Source organism: Amblyomma mixtum, chromosome 4 (genome assembly GCF_055824585.1).
Source record: "Amblyomma mixtum isolate Tamu chromosome 4, ASM5582458v1, whole genome shotgun sequence".
NCBI lineage: Eukaryota > Metazoa > Arthropoda > Arachnida > Ixodida > Ixodidae > Amblyomma > Amblyomma mixtum.
Window position 1 is genome coordinate 85,892,520 of NC_143015.1, and position 18,717 is coordinate 85,911,236.

The following is an 18,717-nucleotide window of genomic DNA, read 5'->3' on the forward strand; positions in this document are numbered from 1 at the left end:
TTGCACTCTGGATCGGAATATGTACCGCTCATAGACTTCATTCTGTTGTTCTTGGCAGTACTCCTTGAATTTCTTAACAACGGTAGCGTAATCTTGCTTGTTCTCGCCCTCGAGAAAAAGGAAGTTGTTAAATACCTCCAATGCGTCGTCTCCGGCAGTGCTGAGCAGCAGTGCTGTTTTGGCGGCCGTGGTTCGGGGCTCTTTTGGAGATTCCGTTGCTTCCAGAAAAAGCTCGAATTTCTGCTGGAACAATTCCCAGCTCTTGGCGATATTCCCAGACAACAGCAGTGGTTCAGGAAGCTTTAGCAGTTGCTCCATCGTGTTTCGGTCGCTGCAGTCTTATCCTCAAACGGCAGGTCCCCCGACATGAGCTATCCCACTTCTGACACCATGTATCAGTCGAGGTGGCCAGCGAACAAATGCACTTTATTGCTGAACGTACAGTGCTTTTATAGCCGCAAGGGGTGTGGCAACCAAAGCGCATATCTAATCTAGGCGAGCACGATGAATCGCCGCACCAGGCATGGCACGTGCGTCATTGCCGATACAGTATCTAGCCACTCAGAGAGCCGCTGCGGAGCCTCCGGAGTGGCTCTCGAGACTACAGCCACTGTGCAATTTGCGTGAATTTTAATCTGACGAAGCCAGGTTCATGCTTGCCGACCACGACAGTGCCGTGTGTATGTACATAACATTTAGTGTGCTCTTTTGATTGTCTGCTTTGTTGAATGTTGTGTGTCAAAGCCAGTCAATAAAGAAAAAAATGCGTTGGCAGGAAGTAGCGTACAGCCATTAGCAGGCTCGGCTGTGGAACAGAAGGATGGTGGTTCGAATGCCATCGTGCACAGATTTGTTTTTCTTTTTGACTAGAAAAAGCGTGACACCTCAGCTGATAGCCTTCTGTCGACAACGATGAGGCATTAAAGCCTTTTGCCTAAAAAAACTTGGCTTGCGGGCGTCTAATCATCAGTCAGTGCTTGTTTTATAATCTTGCTTTACAATTCCCTTCAGCATCCGCACTACATCTCTCCTTCTTGACACATTTCACTCCGTAATAATGATCGTGGTAAAGTTGTCCGACCACGTGCGTATACCGCAACGTTGGCCACATTATTCCATCCCCGCTCAGGCTTAGACCGGAAATGCCTTCCGCACAACTGTCCGCAATTACCTGTCAATCGCCTTTTTAAACTGTACAGAACACGCGTGCAAAAGTAGAGATACGTGTACATAAATTAATCGACTTCTCCACTTCCTTCATGTCATTTATATTGCCCACCCCTCATGTAACACCTGAATACCTGGGATATTTAAGATAATAAATCGAAATTAGGAGCAGCTATGAAAGCGCCTCGTAGCATATACCTCCGTGATCCAATCCGTAATCTTCACTGGTCGTCGCTGAAAAAAGACATCACGAGGTTTTTGTCTAGATTATCGTTCCGGTCCATGCCACTAACGAGTCACGATATGCTTTCGCGTGAATATCATTTCCAGCAATGACTCGTACATAGTCCAACCAATGCCCCCATGTTTCCTGCTTAAAAACACGCTCAGATCGCATGCTATCTGCTTTAATCTGTTATCATATGTTATCTGCGGCTATCATATTGAATTCAATTATTTCACTTTATTCACCAGATATCTGTGGATGGTTTCCTGGATACAAGCTGCTAACGCAGCTTGACGAAGTCCAGGAAACCAATACAAGGCAAAGCGCACAGCCTGTGACAACTAGTTTTAAGCCATCAGTAACTATAAATGATATTATAACAATAAATAGTAAAAACACAAAGCGTAGAACAGAGGCAGTAATGTAAAAATGTCATGAAACTCCTAGCTGTACAGAGAGAAAAAAACGTAAGAACAAAGAGACAACTGAAGATGGCACATATCCAATCAACGAAGCAAACACAAGTAGCACACAGAGCTGAACAACACAGCAAATAATAATAAGAATGGTATTAATAGTACACAAGTATTTACAACGTTACAAAGTAGTTCCGTAGTTCTTTTCTTTTATAGCCAGTGGTGTTTTGAAATGCGTTTAAGGTACCCACGGCATCATGTTGCGGCGGCGTTCGGTTTTAGTCGTTACGGATTACGCCTTCCATGTGCCGAATTAACGGCTGCGTGCTGAGCACACACTGTCGCCGGCGCATGGCCGAACCGGCCACACGGCAGGCATGCGGAATATGTTTGCGCTTTATATCTTTGTACGGGGCCACCAGGAGCTCGCTAGTGTATTGAATATCCCCTTACCTAAATAATAAAATTAATAAGTGTAAGATAGCACAAGCCGGTTGATCTTCATAAATTCATAGCGAAGAACAAAGTAAGAACCGAATCTAAGCATTAGTGAAGTGATGCTACGTATCGCGCGGTCCGCATGGAGTAAAATTCGTGGAATTGAAGCCTTCGCGAAAGTAAAGAGAGCTGGTTTCGCACGAAGTGGGTCTCATTCTAACAACTTCGGAGGAAACGAAGTGTTCTTGGATAATCTTCTTAAGTCCCTTAAAACCAACCTTAAAACGCGACTTTAAAAGATAAGTACTTTGCACTCGTTTGCAAAGCACGGTTCCTGTAATAAATGGTACATACAAGGAGTGGACGGACAGAGAGCCATGACATTTTATTTCTCCAGTCACTCGTGTTATTTTCCTATTTGTAATGCACATGGCTTCTGAAAGACAAAAATTTTAAATTTCTAATGCAGCCCATGCTTTCTCTGGGCACTTTTTAACCATGACTTAATGCGTGCTGTGCCGTGTTTTGTGCCCTGCGAGTCCATTCCTTCCAGTATACGCGGAAAATGTTCAAGGTTTAAATGTATAGCCTTGGATACTGTGTCCTCCTTTTGCTCAGTATTGGGTAGAGTATGTGTGGTTGATTGTTGCCGGCTTCAAATGCTGGCAGTCCATCAAAGGCCTCGGAGCTTTGCCTGGCAGATCAACTCAAATTAACGGTGATGTAAAGTCCCTCTTAGCTTGTATTTTTACGCCGAGTTCACACATCGGGTGAATTTCATCTTCAATGACTTCACTTTTTTTTTGTTTGGGAGACAGACGGTATGGCCTCGAACGGTTTGGTTTATCCTGCATCAGCTCGATATGTGCTCAATAAAGTTGTTTTGTAGGGTTGAACTGAAAAATTTAGGACCTCCTCTTCTAAGTTGCTGTTTTGTTTTTTATTTAAATTTGGATGTGCCTAGATTTTGGCCAGTAAGAAGATTCTAGCAGTTATTGTGCAAGGAATCTGAACGGTTTACTCTTCAGGTAGGTTAAGTGCCATATTTACCGCCACATCTAGCTGAATGTAAGGCTTCATAATGCTACTGTGGTGCAATGTACAGAGCGTTCTTCAAAGTTAAGTTCCATCCCCCAGTTTGTGCTCGAATGTTTGGACACAGCTTTGGCTTGCAGTTACCATTGGACACCGAGCTCAGATTTTGTTCCGGAGAGTCCACAGCATTAGTTCATCGCTGTCCTTGAAAGTTCGATTTCGAGCAGTCTTCACAGCGCGCCTTGGCAAGCGCCTGCGCCGCTTTTATATATCAGCGAAAGCTTCACTATGGGACCTCGGTCTTCAATCGCAGACAGTGTAAATTTGACCTTCAGCTCAGTTAGAGGTCAAACCATGAAAAAAAAGAAAAATAATTGATTAAATATCCATTACTGGGAGTCGAATCCGCGGCTGCGGCAACAGATCTCCTTTAAGGGCCGCTCAGGCTATCGCCACATTTTTTCCTTTATAGCAAAGAATTAGCGCAGAATTGAAAAATAAGCATGCTTACACTCCAAAACACCAGGCTACCATACCCCTGCATGGACCACCTTCCAGAGCATCAAAAGTCTGGGAGGCACACACATGCATTCAGATAGGGGAGCCAGCTAGGAGGCTCTTGCAGGGCAGCATATACTCCCCGCACCAAAGCGCATTGTTCACGAAACACGGATTTAGGCGACCGCGATGACTCAGCGTGGCAGTCCATCATGCGGCTCTTCCAGAGACTAAATAGTCCCAGCAGCATAAAAGGATCATATGGCACAACACACTTTTTCTCCACAGTCAAGAAACGGATGCTGTAGGGTGTGATGCCAGTGTCTTTCTTAATTGTTCTTTGTAATATCTCCCAGAAGAACACAACATCAATGCACAGAGTAAAACAGTGATCAGTTGTATGGGGTGTATTGCACAAGTGGCAATTCACCGTCCATGGTGAAAGCATCTCCTTAGCATGAAGGCATGCCTTCACAGGCAGCTCAGATGTGGTCAATTTAAAAAAGAATGTTTTTGCAGCATAAGACACCTAACACGTTTCAAACACTGGTGTCAAGGAAATCCAGAAAAGGTTGCCGATACAACGGTTGAGGAAACAAATACTCTGTGAGTGCCTGAGTCATCCGCTTTCTGGAGAGTCTATACAGGTAGTCTAAAGAAAAGCGCACAGTGAGGAAATTGTAGCTGTCAGCAACTTTCTTAAGGAATCCCCATAAAAGCCCCTCAGGAGTGGGTCCAGTCGGTGCGAACAGGAAAGGCAAATGAACACTGAGCCCCCTAATAAGAGCAGCTAGTAAAAATAGATGGTTTGGCGATTTGAAAAAGAAAAAGCGCTAAACAAGCTGATTCACGAATAAATGTACAAGGTCTATCCCACCAGACTATAGAGATACAAAAAGGTCATCGCGACGCTTGGGTTCCCGTTGGGAACGCCATACGAAGATAGCAAATATTCTGTGCATCACCTGCCCTTTCTATCTCGCACAGTGGAGAACCTGCAGCACTTAGGAAAGTTTCGCAAATAAAATATGCTGCAGACTTGAGCCTGAGCAAACACTAACAGTTTCTTACCCAACCAAGCCTGCTTTTGTCGCCTCACGGAGATTATCTGTGAATCTCAGTAGGCTCCACTGTTTCGAATTTGCAGAAGAGAAACCCCTGTGTAGCGAAGGGTACCACAGTCCCAGCTTATGCCAACGTAATGACTTGGCGTTGTACCCTAATTGCCCAACCAAAACTCTTTGGATTTATCTAAATTAAGAGCCCTGCCTTATACTTCGCAAACCTGTTCAGTCAATTGTAATCCATCAAGCTCACTCGTTCTATCAGCACACTCGAAAGAGGGCGACATCACCTGCAATTTCATGCGCCAACGAGAAACCACAGATATTTGCGCTGTTAATAATACTGAGGAAAAGGGGTTCAATATATAGGACAAACAACAAAGGGGATAATGGACAGCCTTGGCGCAGAGATAATTTCAATCTAATAGGTTTAGTTAGCTCTTGGTTAAGAATTATCCTTGTATAGGACTCGTTATAGCACAGTTTTATACCATAAAACAAAAGATCTCCAATATTTGCATGCTCTAAGACCTCAAAAAAGAAAACGTGACGAACGTTATCAAAGGTCTTGGCAAGGTCAATCTGAATTAGAGCTACTTGTCCGGTCTCGTCTGGTGCTGTCTCCAATAATTGGTTTGGATGCTGCGGCCTCTGATACAGCAGACCTGATGCGTACCAATTAAGTGGGCGACAACTAACTGCAGACGATTGTAAAGAACCATTGTAAAAAGTTTGTAATCAACATTACAAAGGGAAATTGGACGATATCCTTCAACTGTTTTCAATTTGTGTCTGTGCTTGTTGGAATTATTATAGTATGCCCAGAATGGGAACATTTTTCTCTTGCCTAGCGCCTGTCTTGATGGAGGTTTTCCAGGCTTCTTACGATGTTGGCTTTTTGCCCCCACCTTCTATTCTGCGCATACTAGGCTGTCGCCGTAGCCAGCACGATTCGTGTTAAACTGGACCTCACTCTCGCGCTGTGTATTGTAGTGCGTCGTCTTCATCAGCTTCCATCTGCTACGTCCCGCGGCACTGCCTGCTCACCGTCGTCTTCTACGTAGCACAAATCTGTGCTTTCGCTCCGTTTCGAATGTAGTAAATATTCTCTGTAGTTTTTACTTTAAACAGCTTTGCGTGTTTTCCCCATGTGTTCCTCAAGTTACAACACGTTGGAAACTACGTTAGAATCTCCGCCTTGACCCTGCCACGATTATCTCACAAGGCGTAGCAGACTTCTTCAGTTACGTCCTTAGCCGAGCTTGAATGGACTGAAACCTGTGCTCCAGTGAGGAAAAGCTCCAGGGGAAAGATCGCCGTGGGAATGCAACCTACATAATGCAACCTGCAACCTAATTCGATGGTGGGTGATGAACTGAGCTGTGCAGGACGTTATTTCCACGTCGTTCTAGGAAAGTCATCGTGAGACAGGTAATGAACCTGTTTCACTTGTCACTTTTCATTTCTGACGGGAATCTGACATGCGAGGATATAACCAGTAAGGCATCAAGAATGCAGGGTGAACTGAAGTCTTTCAAGGAGTTTGCTTCTGGCAATTTTATGGCGACGCGTAGCGCGCTAAAACCATGGCGGAAAGCTGCCTCCGATGCTGGCAGGGACCCTTCGATATGAATAACGAGTTTAACGAATGGCTCATTAGCTATTGGAACCAATTAAATGGACGCCTTCCACTTGTCAATAGAGTTTCCAGTCCTTTGGCACTTGTGGCACGAGCGAAGGAAGTCCTCTACTTCCCTCGAGCCACCGCGCCAGTAGAACTGCACGCCAGTAGTACTGTATTTATAAGCACCGCCGCTCTATCTACCGTAGCATCGGCCTGCATAGTGCGCCGCGCCCCCTGTGAGGGCGGGAGATCCAGTTTGCGACGCCACAGCGGCAATGGCGCTGGCTATCGGTGAAGGAGTCGTAACGCTGCCTGGGCAGCGGCCGCATATGTAACCGGATGATCGGATGTAATTTCGCGGTGTGCATTGTGATTCCCGACATGATATGTTCAAATGTACAAAATGCCTTCTGAAACCCTGCCAGATCGACGCTTTTGCTTAGCATAGTTAATGCCATACAATAAAGTACGCAGAACCCACTGGCTTGCGTGTCTCGACTTGTGCTATGCTATTTTGGGAATAAAAAAACATTTGTCGTTTTAAACTTTCCTTGTGCGTTAGCTTCGCCCGCCATCATTTAGAATAGAGAAATAGCCAAGTAACTATCATTTGCGCTGAAAAACCGTTGCGCTGAAAAACTATGAGTTTAAATCAAGTATACCAACTAGCCCAAGACCTAACTCTACTGAAGAACATTCTCTGTTTTCTGTGGCGCCCTGTCACCCGACTTTGCCTACTGCTTTAAAGCCTCATTTGGTTATTGGCTATAATGGTTTATTCATGAGTCGTCCATGCTTACCTGCCAATGCAGAACATCTTTTGTTGTCGATAAAACACCACAAAACATCGCATGCAAGTGCCCTGCCTTACTTTCTCTTACTCTTAGTTTTTATATCGAAGAGGTCGTACAGAGTTTTCGTGCACCTTTTCGCGTAATTTGGCGATGGTATCAGCTATCTAGAGCTTAATTTGGAGCTTTTTATTGTAATTTAATCGATTTTTTCCCCACTTTCCTTTGTCTGAAGTGATTACCAGAAAGGGGGCATTTCGCATATCCGTGATGTACAGCGCATGACCCTACACCTTTGCATGCACTCACCCGCCACGTTGACATAGTGGCTATGGCGTGTCTTCAGATGGCAAGGCCACTGGTTGGCATCTTCGCCGCGGCGCCGGTGTTTCGATGAAGGTGAGGTGCAAAATGCGCCCTTGTGTAGAGATATCAGGGCACAGTAAGGGGGCACTCAAATAGATCCTCAAGGTAAAGCTTTATCAAACGTAGGTCAAAGGTCACTTTTACCAAATTTATAGCCGTGGTAAGACAGGTAATTGCGTAAGAGTACAGCGTTTCTGGCGACACCGCTCGCGAATTGACGCAGGTGCGCCTAGCGACGCAAATTCTTCGGTGACAAGATTGGCTGGTTGTTTTGTTGGGAAACACTGTTTTGCTGTCAATGGCGTAGTATCCTCGAAATATGAGGAAAGCAGGGTGGCGAGCGTAGCCAAGAATGCGAAGACTCTCAGTATACAAACAGCGCAAAGCAGAGGATGACGAGACACAAACATGAGAGCTGGGTCTTCCTCCTCACATTCAGTGTCTAGACACTGGAAGCTTCAAATACAGAACGGCAAGCTGAAAACGGCAATCACATTTGGAAGTGGCATCTCGGATTAGACGGATAGGTGTGGCGAACACACGTCGTAAAAATGACGTAAAGTTTCTGTGGGCTGCCCTGATATGAAGAATTTCATCTGCGATTTTCTCAGACGTCCAGAAACATTTAAATTGCGAAATAAACATTGGTAGAGTTCCGAAGAAATAATCCACCCGTCTAGCAGAACATGTGGCTTAATTTTATTATTGTCATTTCGTGTCTCTTTAAAGGACCCTATGTGGCCGAAGATAACCCGGCGCTCCCTATACAGGTTTCGTCATAGTCCGTGCTCAACGCAGAGCGATAAACCATACCATACCATACCATACCATACCATACCATACCATACCATACCATACCATACCATACCATACCATACCATACCATACCATACCATACCATACCATACCATTCTGTTAAAGTACTTAAAAAAATATTGAGATCAGCGGCTACTCGCAGTGGAGTATTGCGAAAGCAAAACTTCCACATACTGTATCGACGTCCATGGCCGCTCTGAGGTACATGTACTATATCGACGCCCATGGCTATTTTGACGTCTAAGAGTATTTTTGGGTTCTAGTGATTAATTATTGAACCAATTATACCTCATCAACCAAGTTCTTCTCAAGGCAACATTTTAACACACACTATAGCAATCAGACTTTCCCATATTTACCTCCACAGAACGACGCAATCGCGGGGCATAATTTGCGAACACGTTTACGGACACTTTTTGCGGATCCGACAGAGCCATATATTGTTTTCGCACTAAAAAAATGGCTGAGGCTTAACTTGGTTAAGCCTGGAGAATGCGAAGCATCATCGTGTCGCGTAATTTGGAGGCGCACAACCACAGCGACGGCGCGAGGTGGGCCCCCGTTTCGCCACTGTCGTGACGTCATCGTGTCACGTGGTGTGACGTCATGTATCACGTGATTTGGAGGCGCACAACCACAGCGACGGCGCGAGGTGGGCCCCAGTTTCTCCACTGTCGTGACGTCATCGTGTCACGTGGTGTGACGTCATGTATCACGTGATTTGGAAGCGCACAACCACAGCGACGGTGCGAGGTGGGCCCCCGTTTCTCCACTGCCATGACGTCATCGTGTCACGTGGTGTGACGTCATGTATCACGTGATTTGGAGGCGCACAACCACAGCGACGGCGCGAGGTGGGCCCCCGTTTCTCTACTGTCGTGACGTCATTGTGTCACGTGGTGTGACGTCATGTATCACGTGATTTGGAGGCGCATAACCACGGTGAAGGGCTGAAGTGGTAGCTAAAGTAGTATGCTTCGCATAAAAAAAAACTGCCTTCAACTCCGCTACACAGCCCACATGAATGTGGTCCTAATCCGCAGAGAACGGTTTGCCTGAACCTGGGCCGAATGCAGGCAACGTAGCATTCGTTGCGCACTTGTGGGTAGGGCTAGATTCAGGATGATATTTGCCGGCCCGAATCTCTCCAAAAATTAGCTGCATCGCTTCATACGAATTCCTCACGTTGTTGAAAGCCAGTAATGCGTCATCCGGCTCATTCAAGATAATGGTTTTTTACAGCGAACATGCACAAACAAAATCGAAGCCAGTTCGTGGGCTCATATTAGCAGCTCAAAGCATGTCACTATGGCATGATGCAAAGAACTAGACAAGGAACAGAGTGGCTTGTGTAGGTTTCATTCCTGGAATTTATTGCGTTCCATTTGATGTGGAACTTCTAGAATAGTACTGAACGTCTTGCTCTAAACGACCATGAAGACACCAATGTTCTTGAGCCGCCAGAGACTGCCCGTTAGTTCGCAATAAGCAATACCGAGGAGTTCCTTTGGTCTCCGCTGTCGTGCAGCTGCGGGCTTGGTGTTTAAGAACCTGCAACAGAGTGATAGCAATGACATCGTTTTATGCAGTCCTGAGCAATACTCAGCGTTTTCCGCACGAACACTGCGAAAACAAGCTTGGGTAAATCGCATATTCTCTCCTCTAATCCCTATGTGAGCAAGGCTTGTTAGCCGCCGCGGTGGCTCAGCGGTTATGGTGCTCGGCTGCTGACCCAAAAGACGCGGGTTCGATCCCGGCCGCGGCGGCTAGAATTTCTTTGGAAGAGAAATTCTAGAGGCCCGTGTACTGTGCGATGTCAGTGCACGTTAAAGAACCCCAGGTGGTCGAAATTTCCGAAGCCCTCCACTACGGCGTCTCTCATAGCCTTAGTCGCTTTGGGACGTTAAACCCCATAAACCAAACCAAGGCTTGTTATTTCGATCTTTCTATTTAGAATGTATTTGTTGCATGGATGTATGGTAAGGATGCAGGTGTTCAAACAGTTATTTTTTCACAGCCTAATCGTATACAAATAATGCAGTTTGATATCGTGTCGGGTACCAATGGTGTAACTATCAATCGAAACTAGTACGAATCGCACAGTGCACAATCAGAAACGAATACGAATGGAATATTCGCAGCGTGCAAGCGGAAAAAGGGATACGCTAGCAGCAAGGCTGCAGTACAGCGCTCAAGATCATGTAGTTAAAGCGAGAGCTGCAACAGCAACTCCTTATGCAACCGCTCGGCAACCACCGTGTGAAGCGCATCGAGAGAAAACTAAGTGCTGTTTTTCTGACAGTAGTGAATTAATTAGCGACTCTCAAAGGATGGGGAGGCTGGGAGCTATATAGGCTATATGGCCTGAGAGATTGCGGATTGATGGGGAGCAAGCAAAACCTAGAGTAACAATACTGCCTCATCCGGTCTTGGACGCCATTCTTGAGTATTATCACAGCTACCACACGATTGGAAGGCTGTGCGGCGCTTTCCTGCCGACGCTGACCGAATGCAGCGCGCAACAGTCACGGAAAGAAATCATGACTTTTCGTAATGCCAGTTATTCGGAAACAATTCCAATATTTTGAACATTCGGTCAGCGAATAGGAGGATATTGAATTCGGTCTGCTCCCTGCTGGAGCATCTACAGATGCACGAGCCAAACACACAGAGAAGCAGTGCACCAACAACGTGTCAGGTGCCCTTCCTACGATCCAGCTTTAGCGGAGAGGCAGTGACTGGCACTCGGTCCCTGTATCTTCCTCTGCATCGCAAAGAAAAGTTGCCGCTGAGAATCGACCACTCGGGCAATGCATTAAGAGCCCTGAAATGATTGCTGCAGCAATCCGTCCTTCTCTTCACGGGAGCTACAATATAAAGCTATGTATTGATACTGCTGCTGCTGCTGATGATGATGATGAAGATGACGTCCCCAGGCTTAATGGCACATACCCACGGCGGGGGATGGGTCAGGGTGCATAGCGGATACAAATGTACTCGTGCAGAAGGAGTGGGGTGTTGGGATAATTTTGTGATTGTATCGAGCTAGCGCTACTTCCTCGCATGCTCATTTTTAATATTCTCTATCTTCTTACAAGACCACCTGCTTGGAAATGTATTCTCTTTCTCGCCTCCCACTATGCCCTGACTGGACATCCAGGACATGACAGCCTGCTGCTCAGCTCCTCTGCTTTTCGTCTCACGGGAAGAGCTCCTATAGAAGCCCATTAAACACTACTTTCGCTGTCTCGTTCATCTTTGTCTATTATTAGGCAAGCGAATTTTTCAATGCGAAGTTGTTTATGAACTCAATGTTTGCGTATCGAAAGGGTGCATCATAACAAGCAATACATCCGCTGGTTCCTCCATAGGAACACTTGTAGATTTCTGACATTTATTGTAAAAACATGCACTCTATTGGTTTCCTAGGGCAGTGTTAACCACCGGTGCATATACAGGAGAGAGTTTCAAAGCAGGATTTGTCTACGCATCTAAAGAGTGAATCATTTCAATGCATATTCTCAAAATTATCTTACAATATTGCACAGGGGCCTTACAATTAAAAATAATGCCTAAGAGAGCAAGATTTGACTTTTTGCTTCTTGGCTACTTTTTCTTGCAAGGTCGCTTCCACAGCCCGGTTAACTTTCGCAACATCCGTGGCAATATCTTCCCACCTGCGTGGACATGCGCGCAATGTGAGCTCATGACCCCTTAATTTGTTCCTGCCATATTTCAGGACATGATCTGAACATTGTGAAATACGAGTCACAAGCCACGCTTTCCTCGAAAATGGACGCAATAAAAATGCAACGGAATTAAAGATATTTCACAAAACTACTTGAGTCAGGCCATGTGAAATAAAAGCGGAAAATGGTCATTAAGATGGTAACTTCCATGGTTTAAGGCAGCTTTGCTGCTTATCTGTTCTGCAATTGTCGTTTGTTTGTTTTCCAATAATGAGTAGGCTGAATTGCATAAAGCGTGCTGTTTTCTTTATATTTAGCTAAAGCCCTTAAACAACTGTTCCTGCACGGCATGGACATATGAGGACTAGGCACGAATTGCTTTTGTAATGATCCTGGAGGCTACAATTTTTTTACGGCAATCTAGGCATACTGCGCACTAAACTCTGAAAAATGACTTCCCATTGGATAAGAAATACCGCCTGGTTAGGGTAAAGGCCGAGGTGTGCTTTGCACTTGCACCTGCATTGGTTTTCATTTGAAGTGTTCGGCAACGGAGGGACGAAAGAATTGCCGATGATTACATTGCTTCCTAATGCAAAATTTGAGCGCATCTCATCAACTGTTTCAGTTTTCGATAGATTGAGGCAAATAATTCGACCAAGGCATATATTTACATTACAGAAAACTTGTTACTTTACACACATATTCGTTCTTCAAGAAACAGTCCACTAACAGCTTCCGATTGTCATAAAGGAAGCTTTATGGACGGAGAAATAGATGGATGTATGGTCGACTTGCTGCACCAATGCCTGGTTCTCAAAGACGAGGCCCGTGTACTGTGCGATGTCAGTGCACGTTAAAGAACCCCAGGTGGTCGAAATTTCCGGAGCCCTTCACTACGGCGTCTCTCATAGCCTTAGTCGCTTTGGGACGTTAAACCCCATAAACCAACCAACCATCAAAGACGAGGTCTGCGCAAGTATTTCGTGAGGTTGTCACGGCTGTGAGAGCCGTTACGAGCTAGAGGAACGGGATGTTCTGCCGCATAACTGGTAAGAAATTCCGCTTGTCTTTATATCTGCTTGGTTTGGTTTGGTTTATGGTGTTTAACGTGCCAAAGCGACTCAGGCTATGAGAGGCGCCGTAGTGAAGGGCTCCGGAAATTTCGACCACCTAGGCTTTTTTAACGTGAACTTACATCGCCCAGTACACGGGCCTCTATAATTTAGCCTCCATCGAAATTCGACAGCCGCGGCAGGGATCATACCCGTGTCTTTCCGGTCAGCAGCCGAGCACCATAACCACTGAGCCTCCGCGGCGGCTTTTATATCTGCCTTGAAGTCCCTACCCATCTTTCCACGCTGGCAGGCGGCACCGTCTCTGACACAACGTTGTCAATGCCAAAGCATGCAGGGCACATCTGTCACTACCGCCACGTAGCTTACAGCACGATTGCGGTGTCCACTGTTCCAAGAAGGCATTTATGCGCCTTCCCTTCTGGTTGAGGTGTCTATCGAGATGTATGAGGCAGATATTGCGCATTTCCTTTCTTGTGAAACCAATTACAAATTTTACCCTCTCCTTTCCAAGCCCCCGCTCTATAGATTTCGCAGCTTTGGGAGACAGACACTGCTCATTTTCTTTGCTCAAAGAAATACCGATGACACTTTGGAAGTTCCGAAGTGTGCTTGGCGAAAGCCTTGTGGTCAACCTACCGCCGCTTCCCCGAATTGCTTGGCGCGGAATCACTGGGCCGCTTCGGAGCCATGCGTCTCGCTCACTCGACTACAGCGAGACGTCTGGCGAGGGAGCGGCGGTGTAGCTGCCGCCGCCGACGCGCGCGCTTGTTCTACCGCTACTGTGTGACGTCACCGTTGCTATGCACAGCTGCGCCCCCCACTAGCGTGCCGGTTGCTAAGGAGGGGAGGAGGTTGCGCTTTTACTTTTTCCTTTCCAAGCTCCCGCTCCATTGTTTTCGCAGCTTAAATGGTGTCCACTGCGGGTTACAACGGACAACGGCGACGGCGTCGCCACAAAACGCAGAAATGGGAGCCTAAGAGCTGCGCTCGAAAAACAAAATGTTAGCAGACGGGAAAGCTCACTACGGGGGGAACATGTCTCATAACTAACGCCCACGTAGACACTCATATTTGCAAAATGGTGAATTCATAAATTTTCGGCTGGCACATGCAATAGCGCCGCCATCCATCCCATCTGAATACTTTTATAGAGTTATTTGGGCAAAATATTTTCTTTATAACTAAGGCTAGTGTGGGTAAGCGTTTCGGTAAGCCCCGAAAAACTATCCCGTGTGAGGAAAATTTTGAATTCTAAATATTTTTGTAACAAACGTACCGTAGGTTCTCAGGCACGTTTGATGATGCCTGATGAACAATTATGCAATCTCTGTCGGGCCCTTATGTGTCCACGCCGTGGTTGAACAAAAGATTTCGGATGTCGGTTGAGTGCATGAACAAAAGTGTAATGATGCAACGACATGCTCCCGAGCCGATGGTTTTCTTTATAAATATATCTTTCAGCCTGTTCTGACGCATTTGATTTCGTGAAGGCTTCCTTATGTGATGAGGAGAGCGTATGTTAAGCCGGTTAAAACGCTGATAGATGCAAAACAGCTTCGTTATAGAGCACGATGTTCAGAGCCACAGCAACGCTGATATGAAACATAGAGGCATCCATCTCAAAAGCAGTTCTCGCCGTACATTTCACATGCCTCGTTTTATGTGGTTCTAAGCGGCTCCTCGCAAATAATCACATCTAATATGAGCTTTGTCCTTCCATTTCGGCGCAATATATCCTAATAGTAACCAAAATTTGATGGAAACCAAGTTATGTAGCGACACGTAGACACTTTGACCAAGGAGGCTGTACATAAATTCTATATGATTTTTTAGGCCTCTGACTAATGACTGGTAATTGCGGTGCTCGAGACATTGCTGTGCACGAAAACTACGACGACATATGTGGTCGCATCGGACACTGGAGCTTTAGAATCTTGGCACGCAGTGTTCCCGCTCCCCAGGACTCCGGCGTTATTTTTGACACATGAAGAGGCTTCCGCTAGAAGTCTAAAGATGCTCACACTCATCGACTGTGTTCAATCGCTTTGCTTAGGTACCTGCGTCGATGCAACGCGCTATTATAGAACCACTGGAGCTGCTCACATTTAGCTTCTCTGCCGAAGTAGTCAAGATTTGTACGCAGCTCCTTGTCAAAGCCAGTGGAGCCTAAGTCAGAGATAAGCTGTTTGAGGACGGTGCAGGCCAGTCCTTGGACGAGGTCCTGGCGGTCGGAACCTAGCAGGAGCTTCGAAGGATTGAGGAGCGCCAGCAGCATACACTGCACAGAAAGATAATGTTGGGCAGTTAAATTGTCGCCCCCCAAGTCTGAAATAAACTTCTATTGTTTTGGTCTTCCTACGATGTAGGTTTGTCGTAAAGGCGCCTTACTATAGCCACCGCTTCATGCTTGCATTCTAGGCGCCTCTCGCACATCTATTACCCAAGCGCGGTGACGTAGTGTCATGACGTCGACGCATGTAGAAACAAATGCTTAGGAGAGGCCCTCGTTATGTTGAACTTCGTTGAACTTCAGCAAATGGCAAGCAACAGCCTCTCCTGAATTCTGTTTTTCCTCCATTGTTGAATGCACGGCAGAGGAGCGAACATTTCCGCATCGTTAAGCACTCGAACGCTGTGGTCCTTTGCGGGCTTTCTTTTCTTGCTCTAGTCGACATTCTGAATGATATTTTGTTTTGGTACATTGAACAAGGAATGCTATCTTAAAATTCTCGATGCTGCTGTAAAGAAGCCATGGTAACATGCTAGGTCACAGTGAATGGCGCAACCAATAAACATCGCGATAGTTTGTTTATCACTTGCCGAGACGGGTCTTGTCCAAGCTAGCGCACTCCTAACAAGCTGTCTCGTTTGACTGTACAGTTTATCACAATAAAGGGGGTTTGGCTGCCAAAAATAATAGCATTAAGTAAGCACCCGCTCAAACCGATGCTCCAGGCAGGCGTCCTCTATGGGAGAATTAAAGCTTTGCGTCAAAAATTGGAGCCCTTCGAGGGTACGACAGCGAGGGTTGTGAGCACATACACTAACTCAACTCCTGTGCGAAGTGGCAATGACAGCAGCACAGCTGCTTATCTGCACCCGAATGAATATACGTATGTGCAGGTAGCTCGAACATCAAATGCGACATGGTTTCCTGATGCAGCCAACGTAACCATGGCTCAAAAGCAGATGTTGTCTTCTGTTGTAAATAAATGTCGACTAGACGGAGAACGCGCATCAGGTATCTTTAATTTCTGGGCAGAAATATGAGCAGAATAATATTTTTTTCAGCACACTGACTTTCGTGTTGCAGCTCGCTTTATATCCAGATTTCAGATTACACGTTTACGGACGCAACGCAGCCCACGACCCTTGGTTTGCGGCATACGTATCCTCGAAGCTTCGGGCCACCAGAGCGTAAATTGGAGCAAGAAAAAAATTTAAAGACGGGGCATATGCTTGAAATTCTGGCGCCGCTTGAGGAGCCTTACTTAACAAGTGCAGCGGTAAGCCATTAAATGAAATCTCGCGAGAGTAAATTTTACAGGTTTTAAGGAGATTCTCCTTTTTCTGGTAATGAAGCGGCAGTTACGGAGCGAAAACATTTCCTTTCGTCTTCCGCGGCGGAGTTTAGTCCCCGCTACCAGTTAATAGTTCTCACCTGGAAGGGCATATTAAGGTCATATTTCTTACACTAGTACAAAAGTTTCATCCTTCAATGACAAGCACGAAACAGTTTTCAGACTGCAAAATTTTCTAGGCACATCCAGTTGCTGGAGCCTTCGTAGACGGCATCCGCTGCACTAGCGGCGGAAAGAAAGTACACTTACAAATGACAGAGCTTCGCGGCGTAGCGTATCCTTTATTGCCACGAACAGAGTTGCGTATTAGCGAATGAATTTCTCAGTGAGCACTTGCGTCAATTTACTCGCGCCTTTTAAGCGGACGCGGTCAGAGCGCAGAGCGGCATGAGGTCACTAATTTCTCGGCTGATAGTGCTTTACTTGCTTAGAATAAGGGGCGGGAAGGTAATATTTGCTAGTTCGAGGCCTTTTTCTTTTCCTCGTCAGGAAGACTAATAGAGAAGTAATTGGAAGATGGAAATTGCTGGGCTGCAATTTTTCTTAAAGGTCTCGAAGCTGTGTAGCGAGATTTTGGTATGAGTTACCAAATCAGGTTATAGTTAAGTAAAAGCATAATAATAATCCTACAGTAGTCAAAATGAAATATTTTACCTCATCAATAAGAATGTCCTGCATTCATAGAGAAGACGAACAAGGAAATTTTTAATTTTATGTAATCTATTAGATTTGACTGCAGTCTTATGCAACAGGGTACAGATTGCGCTCTTGAGTAATCTCAATGGAAATAAAAACTGTTTGATAACACATTACTTGTGAAAGACATTTTGTACTTGCAGATGTTACATTACCTTTGAGAAATAAGAAGGAGCCTCGTTATCCGCACCATCGTTAAGTAATATGCAACGCTGGCAAATGACAGACGTAGACAAGAAAGACGCACAACTCGCATTGGGGTGTCCTCGGAATCTCGGTAGGTCATCAGCCAGCGCTGCAAGTTACATAATAACAGAACCCATCTGGAAAGCCGGAAACGCATCCAGACGTGTGTATATGATAGTTGAAGTCCTTATGCAGTTAGGTGTGCCCTTTTACCTGCTCAGGCATAAGCATCAAAAGCAGACGGATAATATGAGGAGGATCATGATAAAAACGCGATGTTTGTTTTTCTGGAATCGTGACCACACATGGTGTTCTTCAATCTTGATGTAATGATCCTGAAGCACATGTTGGGCATGTTAAGGGAAAAGAATAAAATGGCTGTTGTGAAAAACAAAAAAAAACTTACCTCAACAGACTTCACCAGCTTCAGAAGTACTTGGTCCTTAACAGGAAGAAAGAAAAGGATACTGAACTTCAATGGTGGGCTATAATCTCCATAAGCCCAGTTATATGATATGAGAGACGCCCTATTGCAAGTTGCGCAATAATTTAGACCACATGGGATACTGACTGTGCGCTGACATTGCACAGCAGGCGGGTGTTTTTGCACTTCGCCTCATTGTAATGCGACCGCCACTTCCGGGATCAAATCTTCCGGGATCAACCTTTATTAAATATTGGTACTCGAACAAGCTTGCAAGAACACCACCATTATTGGTACGTACGGTTTGCAATTTCGAAAATTTGTTTCCACAGCTAACGTTATTGCGCATCTGAATGCTTAAATTCAGGTCTCAAAATTGAACCAAATTACAATAGTATCTGCTGCGCATCAGAGCCGTTGTTGCAGCGTTTCTTGTTTTTTGTTCACCACCGAATCGCTCAGGTCTGCTCTGCCCGCTATTGCATTACTTTTCGCGGCACTTCTTCGCCTTCGCCTCCTCCATTCAACATCAGTTACTTTGCCCTGTTTTGCTTGATTTTTGTTACGTTGGTCGACAATAATTTTTAAATATTTGCTTCCCTTTGGCCCTTGCTTTGGTTG